We start from the raw sequence: 26,715 nt of genomic DNA, 5'->3' as shown, positions 1-26,715 counted from the left end.
AATTTTTTCTCAGTTTTTACCATTCCTGGTTTAAGTATCACCACTATATGTGTGTCATAAAAGGAATTTAGTAGGACTTCTTTCCCTATTTTTTCAAATAGTTTATATAGTATTGGAATTAATTGTTCTTTGAATGTTTGGTAGAATTCAGATGTAAATCCATCTGGCCCTGGATATTTTTTCTTAGTTGATTAATAGTTTATTTCTTTTCCTAAAATGGGACTAGTTAAATAAATTATTTCCTCTTCTGTTAATCTGGCCAATCTATATTTTTGTAGATATGCCTTCATTTTATTTAGATTATTAAATTTATTTGCATATAGTTGACAAAAATAACTCCTAATTATTGCTCTAATTTTCACTTTATTTGGTGGAAAATTCCCCTTTTATTTTTAAGACTAACAAATTTGATTTTCTTCTTTCCTTTTTTCTAATCAAATTAGTTGAAAGTTTATCTATTTGTTGATTTTTTCATAAAACCAACTCTTAGTTTTATTTATTAATTCAATAGTTTTCTTATTTTCAATTTTATTAATCTCTCCTTTTATTTTCAGAATTTCAAATTTGGTATTTAATTGAAGGTTTTTAATTTGTTCTTTTTCTAGCTTTTCTAATTGCAAGCCCAATTCATTGATCTTTTCTTTCTCTATTTTATGCAAGTAAGCATCTAGAGATATAAAATTTCCTTTTATGACCACTTTGACTACATCCCATATATTTTGATATGTTGTCTCATTATTGTCATTCTCTTGGATGAAGTTGTAGATTATGTCTATGATTTGTTGTTTCGCCATTCATTCTTTCAGATTAGGTTATTTAATTTCCAACTAAGTTTTGGTCTATTTTCTCCTAGCTTTATATTGTATGTAATTTTTATTGCATCATGATCTGAGAAAAATGCATTTACTATTTCTGCCTTTCTGCATTTGATTTTGAGGTCTTGTATGCCCTAATAAGTGGTCAATTTTTGTAAAAGTTCCATGAAACACTGAGAAAAAAGCAAACTCCTTTCTGTCTCCATTCAATTTTCTCCAAAGAGATATCATACCTAACTTTTCCTTAACTTCTTTCTTACTTATTTTGTGGTTCGATTTATCTAGTTCTGAGAAAGCAAGTTTGATATCTGCCACTAATATAGTTTTGCTATTTCTTCTTATATCTCTCTTAACTTCTCTTCTAGGAATTTCCATGCTATACCACTTGGAACGTATATGTTTAATATTGATATTGCTTCATTATTTATGGTACTCTAGTAAAATATAGTTTCTCTCCTTATTTCTTTTAATTAGGTCTATCTTTGCTTTTACTTGATCTGAGATTAGGATTGCTACCCCTGCTTTTTGTTTTGTTTTGTTTTTTTATTTCACCTGAAGCATAATAGATATTGCTCCAGCCTTTACCTTTACTCTGTATGTATCACTCTGCTTTAAATCTGTTTCTTGTAAACAACATATTGTAGGATTCTGACTTTTAATCCAGTCTATCTACTTCTTTTTCATAAGAGTTCATCCCACTCATATTCACAATTAAAATAACTAATTCTGTATTTTCTGCCATCTTATTTACCCTAAATTATGCTTTTCTCTTTCCTTTCCTCCCAGTATTTTGCTTTTGATGACCACCTCCCTAAACCAGACCTCTCCCTTTAGAGCCCCTTCCTCCTTTTTATACCTTTTCCCTAATGCTTCTGTTTCCCCTTCTATTCATTTTTTTTTCCTTTCTTTTCCCTCCCACTTCCCTATAAGGTCAGACAAGTCTCATCCAAATATGTCTAATATTCTCCCTTTGAGCCAAATCTAATGAGACTGATTCATACAATGTTCATCTCCTTTCTTCTTTTCCTCAATTATAATAGGTCTGTTTGACCTCTTCATGAGATGTAATTTCCCTTATTTTACCTCCTTTTCCCTCTTTTTTGTAGTACAATTTCCCTTCCACCTCTAGTTTTTTTTATGTTAGCATAATAAAATCAAATTATACCTGTACTCTCTAAGTATACTCATAATCTCAAGAACTATTTCATTTTTACTTTGTTATGTTTCTCTTGAGTTCTGTATTTGGAGATCAATTTTTTTATTCAGTTCTGGTCTTTTCATTAGAAATAGGTGAAATTCACCCATATCATTGAATGTCCATCTTCTTCTCATATAGATAATGCTCATTTTAGCTGGATAATTTCTTCTTGGCTGTAATCCAAGTTCCTTTGCCTTTTGGAATATCAGATTCCAGGCCCTTCAATCCTTTAAGGAGGAAGCTGCTAGGTCCTGGATAATCCAAATTGTGGCTCTACTGTATTTAAATTGTTTCTTTCTGGCTGCTTGCAATATTTTTCCTTTGGTGCAATAGTTCTGAAATTTAGCCACAATATTCCTTTGTGGATTTAATTTTGGGGTCTCTTTCAGGAGGGGCTATTTTACCTTCTGATTCTAAGATATTAGGGCAGTTTTCCTTTATGATTTCCTTTAAGATAATGTCTAGGTTCTTTTTTTTCATCATGGCTTTCAGGAAGTTCAATAATCCTTAGATTGTCTCTCCTAGATCTATTTTCCAGGTCAGTTGTTTTGTCTAGGAGGTATTTCATATTTTCTTCTATATTTTCATTTTTTTGTTTGACTGATTCTTGAAGTCTTATTGAATCAGTTATTTCCATTTGTTCAATTCTAATTTTTAGTGTATTATTTTCTTCAGTTACCTTTTTAAGCTCCTTTTGTATTTGGCCAACTGAATTGTTTTGTCCATTGCATTTTTTCCACTTCACAAATTTTGTTTTTCTTTTTTTTTTTAGCTGTTCTTTTTTTTATTAATTGTATAATTATAACTTTTTTGACAGTACATATGCATAGGTAATTTTTTACAACATTATCCCTTGCACTCACATCTATTCCAAATTTTCCCTCCTTTCCTCTGCCCCCTTCCCTAGATGGCAGGCAATCTCATACATGTTAAATGTGTTATAGTATATCCTAGATACAATATATGTGTATAGAACCGAATTTCTTATTGCACAGGAAGAATTGGATTCAGAAGGTAAAAATAACCTGGGAAGAAAAACAAAAGTGCAAACAGTTTACACTCATTTCCCAGTGTTCCTTCTCTGGGAGTAGCTGAGTCTGTCCATCAATTGGAACTGAATTAGATCTCTTTGTTGAAGATATCCATTTCCATCAGAATACATCCTCATACATTATCGTTGTTGAAGTGTATAATGATCTTCTGGTTCTGCTCATTTCACTTAGCATCAGTTCATGTAAGTCTCTCCAAACCTCTCTGTATTCATCCTGCTGGTCATTTCTTACAGAACAATAATATTCCATAGCATTCATATACCATAATTTACCCAACCATTCTCCAATTGATGGGCATCCATTTATTTTCCAGTTTCTAGCCACTAAAAAAGGGCTGCCACAAACATTTTGGCACATACAGGTCCCTTTCCCTTCTTTAGTAATTTCTTTGGGATTTATATAAGCCCAGTAGTAGCACTGCTGGATCAAAGGCTATGCACAGTTTGATAACTTTTTGGGTATAATTCCAGATTGCTCTCCAGAATACTTGGATTCTCTCACAACTCCATCAACAATGTATCAGTGTCCCAGTTTTCCCACAGCCCCTCCAACATTCATCATTATTTTTTCCTGTCATCTTAGCAAATCTGACAGGTGTTTAGTGGTATCTCAGAGTTGTCTTAATTTGCATTTCTCTGATCAATAGTGATTTGGATAGTTTCAATTTCATTATCTGAAAATTGTTCATATCCTTTGGCCATTTATCAATTGGAGAATGGCTTGATTTCTTACAAATTAGAGTCAGTTCTCTATATATTTTGGAAATGAGGCCTTTATCAGAACCTTTAACTGTAAAAATATTTTTCCAGTTTGTTACTTCCCTTCTAATCTTGCTTACATTAGTTTTGTTTGTACAAAAGCTTTTCAATTCAATGTAATCAAAATTTTCTATTTTGTGATCAATAATGATCTCTACTTCTCCTTTGGACACAAATTCCTTCCTCCTCCACAAGTCTGAGAGGTAAACTATCCTATGTTCCTCTAATTTATTTATGACCTCATTCTTTATGCCTAAATCATGGACCCATTTTGATCTTATCTTGATATGTGGTGTTAAGTGTAGGTCTATGCCTAATTTCTGCCAGACTAATTTCCAGTTTTCCCAGCAGTTTTTGCAAATAATGAATTCTTATCCCAAAAGTTGGAATCTTTTGGTTTGTCAAACACTAGATTGCTATTTTTATTCACTATCTTGCCCTGTGAACCTAACCTATTCCACTGATCAAATAGTCTATTTCTTAGCCAATACCAAATGGTTTTGGTGACTGCTGCTTTATAATATAGTTCTAGATCAGGTACATCTAGGCCACCTTCATTTGATTTTTTTTTCATTACTTCCTTTGAAATTCTCAACCTTTTGTTGTTCCATATGAATTCTGTTGTTATTTTTTCTAGGTCATTAAAATAGTTTCTTGGGAGTCTGATTGGTATAGCGCTAAATAAATAGATTAGTTTGGGGAGTATTGTCATCTTAATTATATTCGCTTGGCCTATCCAAGAGCACTTAATGTCTTTCCAATTATTTAAATCTGACTTTATTTTTGTGGCAAGTGTTTTGTAACAAATTTTGTTTTTCAATGAATTGGTATCTTTTTCATATCTATTTTATAGGTCATTATATGCTTTTTCCATTTCTTCTTGCCTCATTTTCTTTCCTCATTTTTCTTCTAACTCTCTTTTAAGATCCTTCATGCAATCTTCCAAGAAAACCTTGTGAAATGGGGACCAGCTCATATCTCCCTTTGGGACTTCATCTGGAGTTGCTTTGCCTTTAGGAACATCAAGATTTGAGGTCTGTTCTTCTCTCTCTATTCATAAAAGCTGTCTATGGTGAGATTTCTTTTTGTTTTTTGTTCATTTTTTTTAAGGGTTGATATCTGCCCTTAAGGGAAAGGAGCAACAGCTGCTTTAAATTGCCCTGGGGCAGTTCTGATGATTGGCTTTTGATACTGGGTAATCTTGTCCAGGTCTCCATCAGTGGTTTACAATTTGCCTTTTGTAGCAAATCTGTAAAACCACCTGCTTGCTACCAGGACAGAGTAGCCTAACAGCCTCACAGAAGATTCCCAGGTGCATGGAAGCTACAACATCTGACTCCCAGCCCCAATTTTTTGCCCTAGTCTCCCTATGCTGCTGCCTGGGCTTGGCTGACTGTCCCCCTGCCCACTTGAAACAGATCTGTTCTGAAGTTCTTCTAAGGTATCTTCTTCTGGGAATGTGTTGTACTCCAAACATTTGAGGATTCTTTGACTCCAAAACTAGTTTAGAGGCTTACTCTAATGTTAGTTTGAGAGAAGGTCAGAGGAGGTCACAGAAAATCATATCTGCTCTCTGCCATCTTGGCTCTGCCCTCTTCCTTGATGATTTAGTAATCAATAAAATTCATCTTTTTAAAAAGTAAAATTTCTGGGTTACATATCCTAATTAAGTATGCTGTACATACTTATAAGTTACATTGGGATCCAACTTTGCAGTCCAAGATGGGCTTATAGAGAAAACAAAAATGGCAGAAAAGACAACAAACACTGATGGGGGAAAAAAACCAGCTGGATTGAACAGAACATACACTCTGAAGTTGTTAAGAAATTAATTCACAAGGTATCTGTAGGAGGGGGAGATGCCAAAGGGCTGAGAAAATCTTGAACCTTAACAGCATCAAAAAGGAGACCAAGAGAATATCAACAACAATAACAAATATGTCATTTCCTATATAAATACATTTTTGAGAATCAATTGTAAATCCAGCAAAGTCATCCTTGATGAGGATATTAATAGAAAATATAAAAGACTATATATTCACCATCATAAAGTTGACTAAAAAATGTAAAAGATGCAAAATATTCTGGTAATTTATTTATTACTATTTTTAAAACTTGTTTCAGTATGGCAAAATAATAGTTTAACAACTCTCTTCAAACAAAAGGTTTTCCAGCCAAACATCAATATTATTCAAGATTTCTTAAACTATATAATAGTATAACAAAATAATAATAAAATAACAAAAATAAAACAATAAATAAGCTATAATTATTGTTATCATGTGAACAATAAATCAGGAAGACATATGCTCAACAAGGGTATTTATCACTGTCATGTAGAATATGCAGTACAGAATTTATTTTAAAGAAAGATCCCTTTTCAATAAGCAAGTGCTCTACATGTTGGAGACATCAAGTTCCAGAATGTTTCAAAGCTTCCTGAGCTTCCTGGACAAAACATATCACTACTCAAAGGAAAGTAATCTAACATTCAAACAGGAAAAATCACATGGATAAGCAATGTCTATTGTCTAGATTATAACCTTCACTTAAATGAGCAGTCTATAGAAAACATATATCAATGTATGTGTTGAAAAAATATTGTAAAAGGACAATGAGTTGAGCTCAGATTTTAAAATGGAGAAGAATAGGATATCTCAAAGTTTGAAAATTTCCAAGCTCTTTTAATGACTTTTAAACTTCTCATTGAAACAAAGATTGATCTTTTTAATACCAATATTCTATCTATTCCACTAGTGTTATATAATAGAGAATCACTGAATGTTCTTGTTTTAAAGGAATTAAAAATTAGTATCAATCAAAAATGGAGAAGGACATGGCAAGTGAGAAAGAAATGGCAAATCTTTCTAGTATCTCTGCCAAAAAAAATCCCAAATGGGATCATGAAGAGTAGGACACAATTGAAATGACTAAACAATAAAAATCACTCTAACAGCCATGGTAGTCATGAACAAGTAACAACTCAGATAAAATAAGAAATTATGAAGAAAAAGAGTAAAGGATATCAGCGAAGAAAATTATTATTGAAAAAAAAAGATGGGTTAGCACATGGTAAAACTCAGGAAAATCAATGGATAACTCCATGTATTTCATTGGTATCTTCACAATGTGAAGAAAAAAATGAAGAAGGACTCCAGATCACTGAGTAAATCCACCAATTTAAAAAAAAAAAAAAAAAAAAAAAAAAAAAACTTAAAAGGAAACAGAGACAAGGACCACACAGAATTGGCAAGCATGGATGAGTTGATCTTCTTCATTGAAGCTCATTGACAGATTAAAACAATCACTGATCCCTTGCAGTGTATCATGGTAAATAAAATCCTTATCCACCAATTTTAAATCTTAGGGTTAATTTAGGAGTCAAAATAAGGTTACCAGGACCAGATCAAATTCATTCCTACATTTTAAGCATTTAATATGTGCAGGTGGTGGTATTAGATATTAAAGATACAATGACAAAATTTAAAATAGTCCCTGCTCTCAAGGAATTTACATTCTATTGGGAGTCTCTGGTGTGTAAAGAGTTAAATATATTAAGAAATATTTGAGGAGAGAACACACACACACACATACACACAATTAGGTGACCAGGAAAGGCTTTCTAAGGAAGTGGAACATAAGCTGAACACTGAAGGAAGATAGTGATCCTAGGAGGTAACAGTTAGGAGATAAGTCCATTTAAACAAAAAGAACAGCCTAAGAAAAGGCAAAGAAGCAGGAAATAAAAGATCTTATCTGAGGAACTGCAAGTAGGCCAGTCAGTATGGCTTCAGGGAAGATTGCATAAATGGCAATAACATTAATTAAGACTGAAAAGGTAAATGAGATCTAGATTGTAAAAGGAATCAACTGCCAAACTAGAGTTTGTGTTTTACCTGAGAGTAATTGGAATTGAACTGGAATTGGAGAGTTGGGAACTGCAGAAGATTCTTAAACAGGGGAATGACACAATCAAACTTGTATTTTAGCAAAAATTGTTTTGATAGATTGAAGAGAAGCTCTGGATTCTACCACAATTGCAAGCCCTGGTGCTGACTGCTTCTCTTACACAACTGTAGCAAATCATCCCTTCTCCACTTTTCTTACCCTCATTGAGAGGAAGAAAGGAGATAGAGGGACAAACAGACAAAGAGAGAAAGAAGCAGAAAAAAGACAGGAACAAAGATAGAAACAGTGATGACAGAGTGATAGTAAGATAGAATTTAACCTCTTTTCATGAACTCTGAGGAGGTAGAAGAAATAATCTACCCACTATCAAGGCCATGGACATTATTTCTCCATTCATTGTTGTTTTATGCAGTTTTCAATGTCTCTATAATGTGCTATTGATCTTTTGCTTTTTTATTACTACATGATCCAAGAACAAAAACAAACAAACTAAAAACTTAAAAGCTACATGTCATGTTTCAGTATTCTTTTGCCATGTCTCTTTCTTTCTGCCTTCCTTTTGAAGATCTATTTAGTGTTCATGACTATACTAATTATAATACCTCTACCCTATTTTTATTTTTCCTATTTCTACATATGCTAAGGACATTTCATAATCTTTGTAAAGAAGGTTGCTTAAAGAAAGTATTGTGTAGTGGAGAGAAAGTAGAATTTGAAGTCGGAGGACTTGAGTTCAAATCCTAGCTATGTACTTAATACCTCTTTATGGGTAGCTAGGTGGTATAGTGAATAGAATGCAAGACTGGAATCTAAAAGACTCATCCTTCCCAATTTCAAATCTGGTCTCAGACAATTACCAGACCTTGGGCAAATCATTTTATCCTGTTTGCCTCAGTTTTCTCATCTGTAAAGTGAGCTGAAGTAGGAAATGGCAAATGACTTCAATATCTTTGCCAAAAAAACCCTGGAGTCCAAAATGGAGTCCAAAAAGTCATGCCAATAAGTATTAAATGGCACTTTAATGAATTATTTTTACCAAGCACTGGGAGTATTTTAGAAGGTGTACTTTTCCTATAACTCCTAAGTTTAGCCTAAAGAATTTGTCTAGTGATCTGCTTCTTACATTATTCTAAAAGGAGCTGCTTAGCTTAATCCCACCCTGAATCCAAAGATGTGGATGATGAAGAATTAAAAATATGAGGAGAAAAATTATTAAGAAAAGAAGAAAGAGGAAGCGTGAAAGAAGAAAAATGGATAGAAAGAGAAAGAAAAGGGAAAGGATAGCAGAAGTAGAAGGGATGGGAACAAGGAGGGATAAGAAAAGGGTGAGAAAAAAAGAGGAAGAAAGAGCATAAGGAGAAAAAAATCAAAAGCAACAGATAAAAGTAATAAAAATAGTTTGGTCTTTTTTAGACAAGTTGCATTAAGCATAAAACTACCAAAGAGATTTCCTGGTATTATAATATTAAAGTTCAATAGAAAAAACAAGTTTAAACCAGTTAACATCTTTGCAATATAGTTCATAATGCACATTTTTGGAACGTATCCAAATTAAAACTCGTATTATATCAAAGACTGGACTCATTACTCCAAGGCAACTATAGAAAGATTAATACTTTCTCATCAAAAAGAAAGAAAAGAATTAATAGATATCATGGGCTTAACTGATTAAAAAATTGAAAAAAATATTTCTGGAACAAACAGACCTCACTTCACAGAGCAATAGCAAGAACTCATAACAGCCTCACATGTTACATTTATCAAATGTGATTTTCCTGAAAGTACTTTGTTTCTATGTCTTACTTATGGAATGGTTACAGTTCAAGAATGGCGTCACAAGGTTCTCCATGGATAATATCCACATGAACTCATCAAAAATGTATGTCAATAAAGACATGTAACCAAATGTTTGTTATGTAGATTTATTTATAGAATCCAAGGGATTTGTGATTGGGAAACATGACCAGGTCATTGTTGTTGTTTAGTCATTTTTCAATTGCATCTAACATTTCAGGACCCCTTTTAGGATTTTCTTGGTAAAGATACTGGAGCAGTTTGCCATTTCCTTCTCAGTTTAAATATAAGAAAGTTGAGACAAACAAGGTAAAATGACTTGTTCAAAATCACTCACCTAGTAAGTGTCTGAACCTGGATTTGAACCCAGATCTTCTTAACTCAGGCACACTATTATATCCATTGTACCACCTAGCTGTCCTGGATATAGGTAATAAGATTGGTATGACCAGGTCATAGTATCTAGAAATTATAAAAATGTTATCCTTAAGGAACCCAGATTGAAAACTGCAACATATTGCGGTTTGCAAAACTTAAGCACCTACCAACTACCTAGAATGATACAATCAAATGGAGGTAGGTAGGTTGCTTAGTGAGTAAGTGCTAAAATTGGAACATAAGCTGAACATTGAAGGAAGATAGTGACAGTTAGGAGATAGTCCATTTAGCAAAAAGAACAACCTATGAAAAGGCAAAGATGCAGGAAATAAAAGATCTTAGGAACACCTGAATTCAATTTCTGCCTCCCCTATGCAGTACCTATGTAATACAGGACAAATAACTGAAGCTTTCACCACTTCAGTTTCCACATCTGTAAAATGGGGATAATTTTGACTCAATTTATTCATTTGTAAAATAGGACTGACAATAGATCCTATCTCACAGCATCATCATAAAAATTAAATGAGATAATCTATGTACAAAGCTTTATACAACTTAAAATGCTACATAAATGCTAGCTATTATTGCTATTGTGATAATTATAGTCAAATTATTCACTCATTGAGCCAATTTTAATTAACGTTTCACTAACTCTGCCTTATCTTCTTTTCCCCCCACTTCCACTCCACAAGCTTTTTCTCGCCTCCTTTATGTGTGATAATTTATCCCATTCTTCTTCTCCCTTTCCCTTTCTCCCAGAATATTCCTCTCTCATTCTTTAATTATTTTTTAAGATATCATCCCTTCACATTCAATTAACACTTATCCTCCACTCTTTCTACAGTACCACATTGCTTCTAGGTATATACAATGATATCAAAAGGAGGGTTGATTCAACTAATTTAGCCAAACAACTGATCAGGTATGATTTGGGAGGGGGAATGGAGAAGAAAATCAGTGAAAGCAATCATATGACTGAATGGACCACTTTTCTGGAATTATTAATTGATCAATAAAGTGAATATGATAACTCCAGTAGCACTAGCTAGGATATGCAGTGGGTTATATCTTTAATTATTAAGCAATACCTTCAATTGGACAGGCTTGGGGAAAGCATACACAATAGTTGCCCATCAGTCAACCTGTACGGGTTGAAATGTGCATCATTAATTCTTATCTCCCCATTAAGAAATCGCTACAAATTTAAATTTTGTACATATCCAGTATTTTCTCATTGTGAACATGTTGTATCCCTCCAGGATATGGAAAATCCTTAAGAATAGGGACTTTAAAAATACTTCTTGATTGTTCATGGGAAGAAATCCTAAATCAACTAGATCAATGAGCTACTGGTGTATATGTTGGGCTTATCTTGCTCAAAGGGAATAGTATTTCATCACATAGCCTGACCATTGGCATGCAAAGCATGTGTGTATACCAAGTATTTTGGAATATTTGTACATGCCACACCAATATCCTGTGGTTTAGAAGTGTCTAAAAGAAGTTGGATTTAGATTGCCAGAGTATTTTTTTCTTTTACTCAGAGAGGTAAACATACCTGTCATTAGGAAAAGAAAAATATAAATGATCTAAATATAAAAATCTATATTATCTAGATTTTATATGTTAATTGTTAATTATTTTTTAAAACATTTTAAAATTTTAACTTATTTAAAATTTTCTGATTTGGATGATTTAAGAAAAACTTATACAAAGTGAATTGAACAGAACCAAGAAGAGAACATTGTACAAAATAACAGCAATATTGTACAATGATCAATTGTGAATGTCTTAGTTATTCTCAGCCATACAATGATGAAAGACAATACTGAAGGATTTATGATACCATCCACCTCCAGGGAAAGAATTGATGGAGTCTGAATACAAATACTAATTTTTATTTTCTTAATTGTTTTCGTAGATTTTTTTTGGCCTATTTTCTTTAATAGCATACTAATGCAGAAATATGTTTTGCATGATTGCATATGAACAATCTATATCAAATTGCTTACCATCTCAGGGAAGGAGAAAGGGACAAAGGAAAAAAAATTGGAACTCTGGGACAGCTAGGTAGCACAGTGAATAGACCTTCAGCCCTGAAGTTAAGAGGATGTGAGATCAAGTCTAGTCTCAGACACTTAACGCTTTCTAGCTATGTGATCTTGGGCAAATCACTTAACCCCAACAACTTCAGAAGAAAAATATTTGGAACTCAAAGTTTAAAGAAAAACAAATGTTAAAATTGTTTTTACATGCACTTGGAAAAAATAAAATATTATTTTAAAAATTCTCTGATTCAAGACAATTACAAAGGCCTTATGATTAAAAAAAAAAATAAAATGTTTTCTTCCACCAGGGAAAGAACTGATAAAACCTGAATATTGAAGCAGACTTTTTTTTAAACTTTATTTTTCTTAAATTTTATTGATCTGTGTTTTCTTTCACAACATGACTAATATGGAAATGTTTTGCATGGAAATGTGTACTGCACATTAATAAACTATATCAGGTTGCTTGTCTTCTCAATGAAGTGAATGCGAGAACATGAAGAAGAGAATTTGAAATTCAGAATTTTAGAAAACAAATATTCAAAATTGTTTTTACATATAATTGGAAAAATAAAATATTTAAGACAAAAAAAAAAAAAACTCTTCTAATTGTCTAAATCCTGTGATGATCCAGTGATGAATTAGTATGTGAGTTAGATAGATTTCTTGATACCAAATCAATACATTCTTTCAAAAGAATTTATTAGCATCTTTGCAAGAGGGAAGATTTGTCAAATCAGTCATTTCAGTTAGTAATGAAGAAACAAGATTAGGGGTTCTTAAGAAGGAGCCCTGGACTTCAGTTGAGCTCACAGTGTCTCCATTCCTTTTTATTTCTTCCCCTTGAAGCTGAGCAATTCAGATGAAAGGCTCACATTTCAGGTAAAAGGGGTACAAATCTTTAAAGTTAAGGTACCATAAATTATTCAAGTTTACAACAAAGTGTCCTTGGGTTCTCTACTTGCTTTGAAATCTCCTATTCCTAGATCTCATATTAGTACATTCTCCATAATATATTACAGTAAGCACCCTATCATGATGGCTTATTTCATAACTATCATTTATATAAACTTTATATTTTTTATTTGGTCTTATTTTATTTTATCTTATTTGGTCCTAATGACAACCCTGGGAGGTACTATTATTACCTCTATTTTACAGGTGAGGAAACTGTGGAATGCAGAGCAGAAGTGACTTACCCAGGTAGGAAGTTTCAAATGTGGCATCCAGGTAAGCTGAATGGTACAGCAGATACAGTACCAGGTCTGATGACAGGAAGACTTGCATTCAAATTCAGCCTTAAACATTTACTAGCTATGTGACCCTAGACAAATCATTTATCTCAGTTTAACACAATTTCCTTATCTGTAAAATCAGGGTAATAATAGCTCCTATCTCCTAGGACAGTTGTAAAGATTAAGTAGGATAGTATTTATATAGTTTTTAGCACAGTGCCTGATTCATAGTAGGCACTTAATAAATTTTAGCTATTATTAGTTATTGGAATAGCTAGGTGGTGCAGTGGAGCTTTGGGCTTGGAATCAGGAAGACTCATTTTCTTGAGTTCAAATCTGGCTCAAACACTTAGTAGCTGTGTAACCCTGGACAAGTCACTTAACCTTATTTATTTGCCTTAGTTTCTTCATCTGTAAAATGGGTTGGAGAATAAAAGCAAAATACTTCAGTATTTTGGACAAAAAAACCTCAAAAAGGTAAAAAAATGAATATGACAGGCATGCATATTATCACCTTTTTTTTATTTAGAATTTTTTTCACAGTATATATGCATGAGTAATTTTTTTTATAATATTATCCCTTGTATTCATTTTTCCAAATTATTCCTCCCTCCCTCCACTCCCTCCCCCCGATGACAGGCAATCCCATACATCTTACAGGTGTTACAATAAAACCTAGATACAATATATGTGTTATCACCTCTTTTAAAAAAAGCATATGCAGAGTACATCATATGAAGTGCCAGCTGGAACTAAGGTTGCTGGGGCAAATATCAATAATCTCAGATATGCAGATGATACCACTCTGATGGCAAAAAGTGATGAGAAACTCTTTAAGATGAGGGTAAAGAGGAGAGCGTAAAAACTGGCTTGAAGTTTAAATTTAAAAAAAAAACAAAAACACACACACACACACACACACACACACACACACACCTTAAGACCTTTAGTAACTGATCCCATCACTTCCTAGCAAATAGAGGAAGAAGAAATGGAAAGTGTCACATTTTATATTCTTAGCTCAAAGATCACTATAGATAGTGACTACAGCAATGGAAATTAAAAGATACTTTTTTCTTTAGAAGGAAAGCTATAGCAAATCTGGACAGCATTCTAAAAAGCAGAGACATCATCTTGCCAACAAAGGTCTGTATATTCAAAGCTATGGTTTTTCCAGTAGCAATGTCTAACTGTGAGACTTGAACTACAAGGAAAACTGAACCACGCAGAATAGATTCTTTCAAATGGTGGTGCTGTAGAAGACTTTTTCTATTAAAGTTTTTTCTTATTTTCAAAACATATGTAAGGATAATTTTTTCAACATTAACCCCTGCAAAACCTTTTGTACCAATTTCCCTCTCCTCTTCCCTCCACCTCCTCCCCTAGATGATAAATAATCCAATATATGTTAAATATGGTAAAAATATATTTTAAATCCAATATATGCATACATATTTATATTATTATCTTGCTCCACAAGAAAAATCAACTCAAAAAAATGAGAAAAAAAATAAAATGCAAGCAAACAATAAGAGTGAAAATGCTATGTTATGATCCACACTCAGGTCCCATAGCTCTCTCTCTCTCTCTGGATATAGATGGTGAAGAAGACTTTTGAAAGTCCCTTGGACAACAAGATCAAAACAGTCAATACTTGTAAGAGATTAATTCAGGCTGGAAGGTCAAAAACTGAAGTTGAAACTTAAATACTTTGGCCATGGAGTATGAAGATAGGACTTACTGGAAAAGATCCTGATGTCGGAAAAACTTGAAGGCAAAGGAGGGAGAGACAGCAGAGGATGAGATGGACCAATAATCTGGAAACCACAAACAGGAATTTGGACAGAAATAGTGAAATCTAGAAGTCCATGGGATCACAAAGATATAGACACAATTGAAGTACTGAACAACAAAATTAGTGACTATTATTTTTTACTCCAGGTCCAGTGCTCCATCCACTGCGTCATTGAACAGAATATGTTATGATAATAATTCATTCACTGATGTGATTTGTCTGTCTTATATCTATACTGACACATGTAATGTCCTATTTAAAATTTTTATTACTTTGCCATCTTGAAAGTAAATAATATTTGCTTGCTTTCTGCTGAGAAATTGCCATTTATTCATTCAACAAATAGATATGGAGAATTTACCTAATCAGCAAATAATGAATTCTGGAAAGTGATAATATTTTTTTAATTTAAACCTTATATAACCACTGGATTGGTTTTACATCATTTTAATTTTAAAGAGTGCAAATTAAAATAGATGTGACTACATTATGGCAGTTGCTATTCACTCTAATTGGGATTTGACTGTTGTGCTGGATATTGAGGGGGACAGAAATATAAATAAAGCATAGCTGTCTTTATCCTAAGTTTATAATCTAATATAAAAAAATAAGACAAGTGAAAAAAAAAAAACCAAATCTGGACATATTGTCATAAGAGAAATGGAAGGTACAAATGGCATTCAAATCTTTAGATATTCAGCAAAACTAATTGTTAGGTTCTTACTAAGTGCTAATGAGATAATGAGATATTAGGTTCTTAAGTGCTAAATCAGTACTTAGCAATTCTCTGGTTTGGCCCTTTAAGGGGAGTTTTACCCCTTCGAACTTCTGGGGTTTTTTCCACTGGAATCAGGATCTTGTCTGTTCTTGTCTTGTCCCTGTTCGGGCGCCAAAATGCAAAGGTTTGGGCTAGCTCCTCTGAAGGGCTCAGAATAAGTCCTTGTCAGGATAAGCAAAAGTCCTAGCCCCACGTTGTGGACGCCAATATGTAATGTGCTGTTGTCTCCAGAAGCTGCCAATAGCTCTCTGGGAGGAAATCTGCTGTCTCAACTGCCGCCAACTCTGACCTAGAGTAGAGACTTCTCAATGTTGCTTCTTTTATCCTCCCAGAGAAGGGGAGTGGAATAACTCAGGGGCTTCTGGGAAAAAAATACTTCAACCAATGAACTTGCTTCTCCTAAACATGCAAGCTCCTCCCCAGAAGTTTGAAGGGGTAAAAATCCCCTTAAAGGGCCAAACCAGAGAATTGCTAAGTACTGATTTAGCACTTAGTAAGAACCTAATAATCTCATTACCTCATTAGCACTAAGTAAGAATCTAACATCTAATGTGTGCAGAGCACTAAAGGAGATAAAAAGTCCAGAGAAGACCCAGAATTGCCCTCAGGAAGCTTATAATCTGTTGTACATAATATCACACACTAAATGCATTAGTTAGTTTTAAAATAGCATGTTGTGTGATGGACATAAGAACAATTTTTACTGAGGGTAAAAAAAAAAAAAGGAATTGGCCATTCCTTTAAAATATAAGGAGTAAGATCACTTATACACTAATAGTTTGGACTCTTATGGGGCAGTGGAGTTAGAGTTAAGATTACTTATAAAAGATAGAATTTACTCATTCAAGATAGCGAAAATGGCATAAGCAAGACTGCAGAGGCAGGAAAGTAAATGCCATATTTGGGGAATGACAATTAGTACAATTTGACTAAAGTGCAGGATCCACATAGGGGAGCATTGAGATTCAAAACTAGAAAGACAAGGTGAGAATAGTTTAGAGAGTTTCTTGAATGCTAGCCCAAGGAATTGCAATCTTATTTCCAAATCATTAGAGAAACACTCAAGTTTTTAGAATGAGTATTGTATGATCAAGGCATTACTTTTAAAAAAAGTTAATCTTAATAGTGCCATAAAAGATATACTAGAGAAAGGAAAGATGGAATTATTGAAGACAAGTTAGAAAAACATAGAAATAAGCCGCATAAGAAACAAAAAGTGGGGCAGCTAGGTGGCACAGTGGATAGAGCACCAGGAGGACCCAAGTTCAAATTTGGTGTCAGACACTTAACACTTCCTAGCTGTGTGACCCTGGGCAAGTCACTTAACCCCAGCCTCAGAAAAAAAAAAAAAAAAAAAGAAAAAGAAAAAAAGTGATAGAAAACAAGAATAAAAAGGAAGGGACCAAGACCAAAGATATTACAAAAGTAGAGTTGATAGGATTATATAGCTGATTGATAATTATAGATAATACTAATATTATTGAGCCTCACTACACCCTAATTTTGAGGTTAGTACTCTCAAAATTGTCTATAGTAAGTACCCTACAAAATAAAGATCCAAATTTTCTTGAGAAAGATATTTAATGGAAAGTCTCAGAATTTAGCTGTGATGGAAATATAAACTTGTATAAAAATATAAGTTGATATCTACCAAACACTTGGACTAGAGGAAGAAATTCCTACCTCAAAATAAAATAAATTCTATAGAAATGGGTCCCAAGAAGTTTTACTAGATTAAATTAATAATAATCCTTAAAATGTAACACATAATTTTTTTAAAAGATAATGACAGTAGATAATCAAATGTTAGCAGTTCAAGGCCCCCCACAATGTCTGTCTCAATTCCCCTATTTCTAACACAGAGGAGACAACTCAAAAAAAAAAAAAAAAAAAAGGAAGAGAAACAAATAGGAAAGACTTCTAGTCATTTCTTTTCCCATCGGAAGAATAGGCTGCAGCTCTCTTTGTTATCTACAAAGAAATTAAGATCCAGACTACTTCCTACTTCAAGAAGGAAGGGAATTCATAAAATTGTGCTCTTCTGCTCAATTCAGTTTAAAAAAAGGGGGGGGGGGGGAGAACACGATATTAGAGATAGGAAGTTAATATTGTTGATTTTATCCATGGGATATCCAGTTCTATCTATTCAATAGTTAGAGTTGAAACTGGAGGTCAGGAAAGAGGTTAGGGTTGGACAAACAAAATCATCTGCATAGAGATGCTAATTGAAATCCTTGGGAGCTGATGAGATCATTAAGTGAAATAGTATACAGAGAGGTGGGGTGGATTCAATTATAAATTGAATTCAAATGATAGCTCCAAAGGTGATAGCCCACCCTTGGTTAAATCCAATTCACTTGCATGGCATGCCATCACCTTCCTGATGTTATGGTCATCTTTGAGAACAAAGGACAAACAATAACAGCAATATGAAAATATATTTTACATGACTGTATGTATATAACCTATATAAAATTGCTTACCATCTTAGGGAGAAGGAAAGGAGGGAGAAAATTTGAAACTCAAAAAAAGTTTAAATGAATATTTTTCATATATTTAATATATTTTGTGGTAATTTTGAAAGGAATAGTAAGTTGTGCATGGTAGATTTGCAGTTTCGTGTATAATCATCTTTTAATTTTACTGTGTTATGGAAATGCTTGTTTTACCCCAAAAATTAAAAATAAAATTAACTTTTAAATGAATATTTTAAATTGTCTTTACATGTATAATTTAGACAATTTAAAAATGTGAAAGATTTCTTTTCAGAAGTGGAGGCACCTATTGCAGAAGGCCTTCTCAAAGATTCCATAAAAGGAGGAGCGATATATAATAATAGCTAGTAGAGATGGATGATCAATTAAGAGTTTTTTGAAGAAGGGGAGATATGGGTATGTTTCTAGATAGTAAGGAAGCAGCCATCAGATAGACAGAGATTATAGGTAAGAAAGAATGGGTCATAGATAAAGCAATATCCTGGGGAAAAAAAAGAATGGTATGGGATTATTTATATATGTAGAGGGGGTTGTCTTGCCAAAGAAAAGGACCATCTCTAAATGATAACAAAAGGTTCTCCTCTATATACCTCCTCAAATCTGTTACCTTTGGGGAGCACCATGATATTGCCCAAACTAAGAAAAAACCTTAATACTGTATATCTGACCCACTAGAAAGATGGAGATATCATCCATCAATAGAAATAGTGAAGTTTGGGAGAAAGGATGATGAATTTAGTTTTTGGACATGTTAAGTTTATAATGCTGATGAAACAACTGTCCATTAGATTGCTGAAAATGTAGATTGGAAGACAGATAAGGACTAGAAACATATATGTGACTTATGCACATAAACGTGATATTTGAAGATATGGGAGTTTATTCTTCGTAAACTGAATATTCAAAGGAGAAAATGTGATTGGACATTTATAAAAACAACCAACCTAGCATTTAGGAGTGAGGGGAGACTCACAAATAAGCAAAATTATGTCTTCTCTGATAAGCAATATTCCAGAGGCAAATATTTCATGAATTGTTTGTGAATACAATATAGCTAGCATGTGAATAGTATTTTACAAGATCACATCCTCTGCTTTCACTTGGAGAGAAAAAAAGACAATGCTACATAAGCAAATACTACTAACATAGCACAGATGCTGACATGGATATGAACATAAATGCTGTCCCACATATATATATATATATATATATATATATATATATATATATATATATACACCAAAAAAAAGGAAAAAGAAAAAGAACCTTTATCCAAAAGTACTGTGCCTTCATAAATCTTCAGTTTTCTTGAATTAATGCCATCATAACAACCGAGTATAAAAAGTTGTGCCTTAAGTAGGAGTGTCTTATCCCAGACAGTTTAACTTCACCTTATCCTGATTTATAATCCTCAGGGTATCATCTCCACACTGCTTTCTGTTCATTACTGCTAAAGTGATGGCATGTGCCCTATAGAGATAAAGTTAAAAAAAACAATTTAATTGCAAGCCAGATAAGCAAAATCTTTCTCTTCCCATGTTGCATACATCCTTCTACAGATCTGACATTTATTTTTTACCAATTCTTATTGGTGGCAGAATTTTCATAGCTGATGAATACATTGTACCATACAATTTTATGTTTTGTAAAAGGTGACCTATACTTTCTTTTCAAATGCGGTTTCTTTAATGAAAATATTGTAATGTCAGTCCATGCAAAGCAAATGCATATTAATATGCGTTTACATCTGTCTCATATTAATATTCATGCCTGAATCCACATCCCTACACAAAGCCAATTTTCTGACCATCTGTGTGATGGCTGGTGGATGCAATGAATAAATTTTATTTGTGAGGGGAGTGATAAATCATGTATCTTCAGTTTTTCACCCACAATCTTTCCTCTTAGGTGCTAAAATGTTTTCCTCGTGGTTTGGAATTTTTAAGTAAACCAAACCAATTAACCCTTTCACATTCCTGAAGACATAGCCAGTTTGGTAAAAGACTGAGGAAATGAAACTTAACAACTATTACAAAACGTAAGAACATGGGGTACAACTGTTTGGTTTTCTTTTCTGCATGGATTCCAATCTAGCTTTATGATTCTCTTCTGCTTGTTGGTATAGTTAGGATAGATCCTTACAATTTAAAAAAAAAAAAAGAAAAAAAAAAGTTCTACAGAGGAAGTGGGCTCACAAGAAAAAGTGCCCTACAACCACCAAGGAATATTCAAGTTGTACAGAATAGATTAGTAGATAATAACCAGAAGATCTGAAATTAGTAGAGAGATAATTATGGTAGTTCTTCTTTATTTATGTGTGATTTGAGGGTATCAGAAGCAGTAACTATTTTGACTGTTTATAATATATTGATATTTCCTTGTCATCAATTCTTAAATCTGTGGTTTGCTAATGAAGCTAGTTAAAGCAAAAGTAAAAAATTGAATTTTTAAGATCATATTACACTTGGATCATGCTATAAAATGCATAGATATTGGAAAACCATTTGATCTGATGTACAGACTAGTCAATAGTAAGAAGTTAAAGTACTAAGTTTTATTTCCTACCTCTACCTATGACTTCTTTAAATTCAGAGTATCACTTAACTTGTGGAATTATTGAGCTGAAGTAAAATTAAAAATTTGAATTTAATCCCAAGAATATAATTCAATTCAATTCCACAGACACTTCTGAAACACTATTTGGAAGGCACTCAACAAGGTAGTGGGCTAGCTACTAAGAAAACAATGACAAAAATAAAATGTTCTGTCTTAAAGAAGCTCAAAATACTTCAATATTACTAAAAATCCATGTCAAATCGAAAAGTAAATTGAAATATAGAATTTTTGCCACTTACATGATCAAAAACTCTTAGAACTGGAAAGGATTTCTGAAGCCATCTAATCCAACCCATACCTGAAGATGATAATAATAATAATAATAATTAACATTTATATAACACTTAAAGATTTACAAAATATTATACATATTAGCTCACTTAATCTTAGGAAATCCTTTGAAATAGGTACTTTTAACTTTTTTCCTCAACCCTCCTCTTGGAAGGAACCCACCATCTTTTAAGGCATCCATTTCCATTTTAGGACAGCTGTAATTATTGGAAAATTTTTACCTAACAAGCCTAAATTTCCCTTTTTGAAATATCTATTCATTGTTCTTAAATCTAAGTGCTTTGAGGGTTCAAATAAAATGACTCTGATTCATCCTCCTCCTGATAGTCCTTCAAGTACTTGAAAAAAATCTGGCACTCTCTTATCCCTTCCTCCAAGAATTCTGTTTTCCAGTTTAACAATCTTGAAGCCCTTTGCAATCTTATTAACTCTCCTCTGGACACCTTTCAAATTAGCAATTCCTTTTCTAAAATGTGGCATCCAGATCTGAACTAACCATCCTAAAGTCCAGTGGGCCAATTACCTTCCAGTATTAGACAGTTTGCCTCTTCAAGTACTGACTGCTTAGGATCACATCAGATTTCTATGGAGTTTGCAGGCCAGTAAAAGCTCACTTATTTTCAGATAAACTACTATCTAATCATTTAATACTAAGTGGATTGGTTTTTTTTAGGCCAAGAGAAGGACTCAATATGCATCTCTTTGGAATTTATCTAATTAGACTTAGCCTATTTTATAGACGGTAAAGATTTTCTGATTCTATCATCTAGCTCTTCCTCTCGGTTTTGTATCCTACAAAGTTGATAACCATGACAAGTATATCTTCTTCCAAAGACAGCTTTAAAGATATCAAATAACCCAAAGCAAAGACCAAAATCCCTGGGCCACTTCACTAAAGTCCTTCCTCTTGTTCGATACTGATCCATTAGGGACTATTCTTTGGGTCTCATCCTACTGCTTCAGAATACATTTTTCACTATCACCTAGCCCACATGTATCAATCCTGCCAAGAAAGATAGTCAAATGTTTAGAAAAAACTCACCTGTAGCATTTCCTGATTTCACAAATAACCCTCTTCCTGAAACCTGAAAAATAACAATTTTTTTTAATAGTCAGTAAAAGTTCCAACTTGTTAATAAATTATTGATCAAATTCACTGCCCAGATAAAACTTTCTGATGGATTGACCATTTATTACAAACATCTCAAATGCCAATAAATATTCTGAAATCATAAAAATATTGGTAATAAAGATTTTTTCCTCGTCATATTTTGTTTTCCCAAATATACATATAGACAGAAATTTGCCCATACCTACCACTTCTTTGACCTTATCACATTTTACGTTGTATTGTTCTTCTTTGTAGATTCCTAAAGAGAAGGAACAATTCTTTAATCTTTGTATCTTGGCATGTAGCATGTCTTGTTCGTAGCATCCAATAAAATTTTGAATTGGATTGGATGGATTATACTAGTTCCGGCTATGGAGGCATATGATTAATATCTGTGCAAGGAGTTCAAAAAAGAGAAGAATCATTATGGACTGAGATGATCAAAGATGACCTCAAGAAAGAAGGTGAGTTTATCTTTTACAGATGGACAAGATACAGAGAAGGGAAGAACATTTCGATTTAGGTGGAATGGTAAAAGTAAAGGGATAGGCAGGGGCATTTGAGGGGTTTGTCAGAGAAACCATGAATACAACATCTGTATTGTTGTTCATACAACTATATGATTCAAAATAGACTTGTGCAGAGGAGTAGTGGGTTATGTTGTTTAAAGGAGTAGACTGAATTTTCTGGGTACATACACACACACACACACACACACACACACACATATATATATATACACAAAACACACCCATCACTAACCAGATGATATCAGATTTCTGAGTTTTCATGATATTTTGGGAGACACACACATAGTACCTATCCATTTCCCAATTTTCTTTGTTTTTCAAATACTATAAGGATCTTGTTTATACAATACTATAAGGATCTTGTTTAATTTAATATTCATTAAATATATTGCCAGCTTAGAATTTTGAATATTTAAACTAATTTCATATAACAACAAAGGAATCATTATTCTAATTGACATGAGAGATGAGGAAATCATATTAGGTCATTCAAACTTGTCCCTCAGGGACCAAAGCTTGAGAAATAAAATACAATTACTATGTTCAAAAAGATATCATTCTCATCCTTTGGAGGGTTTTGAAACATATACTTAAACATCATTTAGTTCAATATTGGTGTTTGTTTATATTTGCCACCTACCTGTCTCACAGGGATATTGTAAGGATTAGGAAGATGATTTTTCTTAAGCTACTTCTGCTATTTTTTTAAATGAGGTAATAAATCAAAATCAAAATAATAATAATAATAATAAAAGCTGTTCATACTTATGGGAAATACTCATGCAAATTGATCAACTATGTGTTAGTAATCATAGCCCATGCAATAATTACCCTGAGAAAATGTTCGTTCCTTCAATCATTCCATTCAATAAGCATTTATTAAGTACCTACTATGTGTGAGACTCTAGTAAGTGTGAGGGACATAAATCAATGAATCCACAAGTACTTATTAAACACTTAATATATTCCAGGAACTATTCTAAGCACTTCAGATTTATAAGCAGCTCCCATCACTAAGGATATTACTCTCTGTAATGCCAGAGAAACTGAGGCAAGACAGAAATTGGTTTGTAATCTTTTAATGTGGAGAGTGTTAGACTAGCCAACCGAATGGAACTCATGTTCAAAATCATTTCGCCTGGAGGAATTGAGGCAGGGAACTTTTATGGGATTTTTAGCTAACTAAGGCTTAAAAAGAATACATAATCTGAGCATACAAAGGCAGATAAAGGAGGCAAGGACACTGGGAGGAGGGACAAGACATAATTTCAGGAAAAGATCATAACTTAATCCTGACAGGATAAAGGTAGAGCAAGAGACAGTGAGGCTAGGGGCAGTACTCAAAAGGAGGGGCAATTATCCTAGCAAAGATTGAGATAATGCACCTAGATTTTATGACACAATGGTATGTAAAGTGGCCAGAGCTTCAAGGGTTTTTTTTTTGTTTTTTGTTTTTTTTTAATTTAATTCTCCCAGTCCTAATGGAAAGGAAGGGGATGGCCATAATAATTTTTTAATATCTCTAAAAGGATGACAATATGTACATAATTTGGGACATACAAAATAAATACTGAATAGATGGCAAGTAAAAAAGAATCTTACATATAGAAGGTAGTGGAGGGGGGGCTAGAAAATGCCTTCTGAACTGAATCAAAGTAAGACAGGGATTCTAAAATGATGAGAGAGAATATTCCAGGTATGCAGGATAGCCAGCACAGAAGGACAGAGATAGGAGACAGTATTCTACCATAGAGCTGAAAATTTTGAAAGTCAAGTAAACAAACCTTTATTAAGTGCATACTGTATGCCAGGTATAATACTAAGAATGAAAAAAGCAGGATAGATAGAAAGAGACTAGGTTGTGAAGAGCTTTAAATGACAGAGGAGTTTATATCTGATTCTTAAGTTAACAAGGAGAGGAATCATCTCAATCGATCAAGTAGAGGGATGACATAGATCTTAAAAGAAAAAGGAAATGGAGATGAACATTTGAACCAAAGTTGTTTCAGTACAGTTTCAACATTTGTAAAAATGAGGAGATTGTATAAAATAATTTTTAAGGTTCCTTGTAATTAAGATTCTAGGGTTTAAAGACTTCAAGAGTTTATCAATTCAATTTGATTGCACCACAGTGTAAATAATGCCAGACTTTAAGACTGGATTGCCACATGAGCCAGTTAATACTCTATTTCTCTGGCCAGACACCTGGAATCTGTACCATGAGTTACAAGAAAGAAAAAAATGGATCTAAGGAAAATCATCACTACAGTTGAAAAAAGAAGCTAATGCCCATTATATACTTAGGGTGAATTTGTATTTCATCTTAGCATAAAATTAGAGGCCCCCAAAACTGGAAGAAAGAGGACTATCTTCAGATACAGGAAGACCTAAATTTTAATCTTGTCTTTCTACTAGTTTTGTAATTTAGACTAATCCACTTAAACTATCCGTAACACCAAACAGCCCTCTAAAACTTTGGGTTGCCAATCGGTAACAACAGAGGGAGTTCCCAACATCCATGAAATCATAGATCTAAATAATAGTAATGATCCATGCCTTATATGGCAACTTGAAGCCTTACAAAGCATTTTAAATCTGCATTTTCTTCTGGAGCTACATAACAACTCTGTCAGGTAGATAGTATGGAGACAATTATTCCTGTTTGAAGGATGAGAATAAAAATGCAGAGATTTTAAATGAGCATATCTATAGTTCCCAAGCAGAGAGTGGAATTTGAATTTGCCTGCCATACTCTTTTTTTTTTTCTAGCATTCTATATCACCATTGCAAACAGCAGAAAACATTGTGAATTATATTTGATGTTATATGATAGCCCAAAAATTGTTTAAAAAGTAACTTCCTCAATTCAATTACCAATTAGGAAATCAAACCAGAGAGGAAAATCAGGTCCCTACTTTGATTTATGCAAATGAATAAGCCAACTCCATGTGTAGGTGTTAATTGGTCATTCTGAAAAGCACAGGCTCTGGAATGCTAAATGAGTGAGTCCTTTGCATTTTCAGCTCTGAGACTGCCATTTGCAAAGAAGGTACTGACTTGAATCAATAGAGAGTTTTCTTATCAGAGGGCTCCCTACATCAATGAAATCATCGATCTAGTCTCAGTCCAGACCCTTTGATAAAAACAAATAAGGGCAGAGTTAGTGGATATTAATCAATAATTCCATTTCCCAGGATCTCTTTAATACCATCTATTATCTTTTTTAAGGAGTCTGGTGAGAAGATTTTTGTTGTTCCCTCATTTCAGTCATGTCTGACTCTTTATAACCCCTTTTGGTTTTGGTTTTGGTTTTTTGGGGGTTTTTTTGCAAAGATACCAGAATGGTTTTGCCATTTCCTTCTTCAGCTCATTTTACAGATGAGGAAACTGAGGCAAAAAGGGTTAAGTGACTTGCCCAGAGTCACACAGCTAAGAAGTGTCTGAGGCCAGATTACAATTCAAGTTTTCTTGACTTCAATCCCAGTGCTCTCTCCATTATGTCACCTAACTATCCAAGAGAAGATCTATGTCTTTGTTCACTTCACCAAAAGAACAGTGCCAGTACCTCTCACTCACTCCTGGTAGCCTTCTAAATCCAGAAAAGAGAGCTATAGGTGACAGTGATCTCACCAAATTCTCCATAACTTCTTAAAATGACGTGACACTTGAGCATTACTCTGCTCTCTAAAATTACCTGACAGTTGAGCATTACCCTGCTCTCTCACCCTTCTAGTCATCATCCTCCCACTTCTTTCCTATAAAACCCTCCTCCTCCATTGGCCTATGTGAAACAATGGTCTTCTGATTTTGTTCCACCTTGCTCACTCTTTCTCTTCCCACTCTTTCTCCTTCCCACTCTTGTCCCTGGCTACTCCTCAATGCTTGGAATTTGCAATTTGGACTTCTCCT

This window comes from Sminthopsis crassicaudata, chromosome 1 (genome assembly GCF_048593235.1).
Source record: "Sminthopsis crassicaudata isolate SCR6 chromosome 1, ASM4859323v1, whole genome shotgun sequence".
Classification (NCBI taxonomy): Eukaryota; Metazoa; Chordata; class Mammalia; order Dasyuromorphia; family Dasyuridae; genus Sminthopsis; species Sminthopsis crassicaudata.
Note: the sequence above shows the minus strand (reverse complement) of the source record.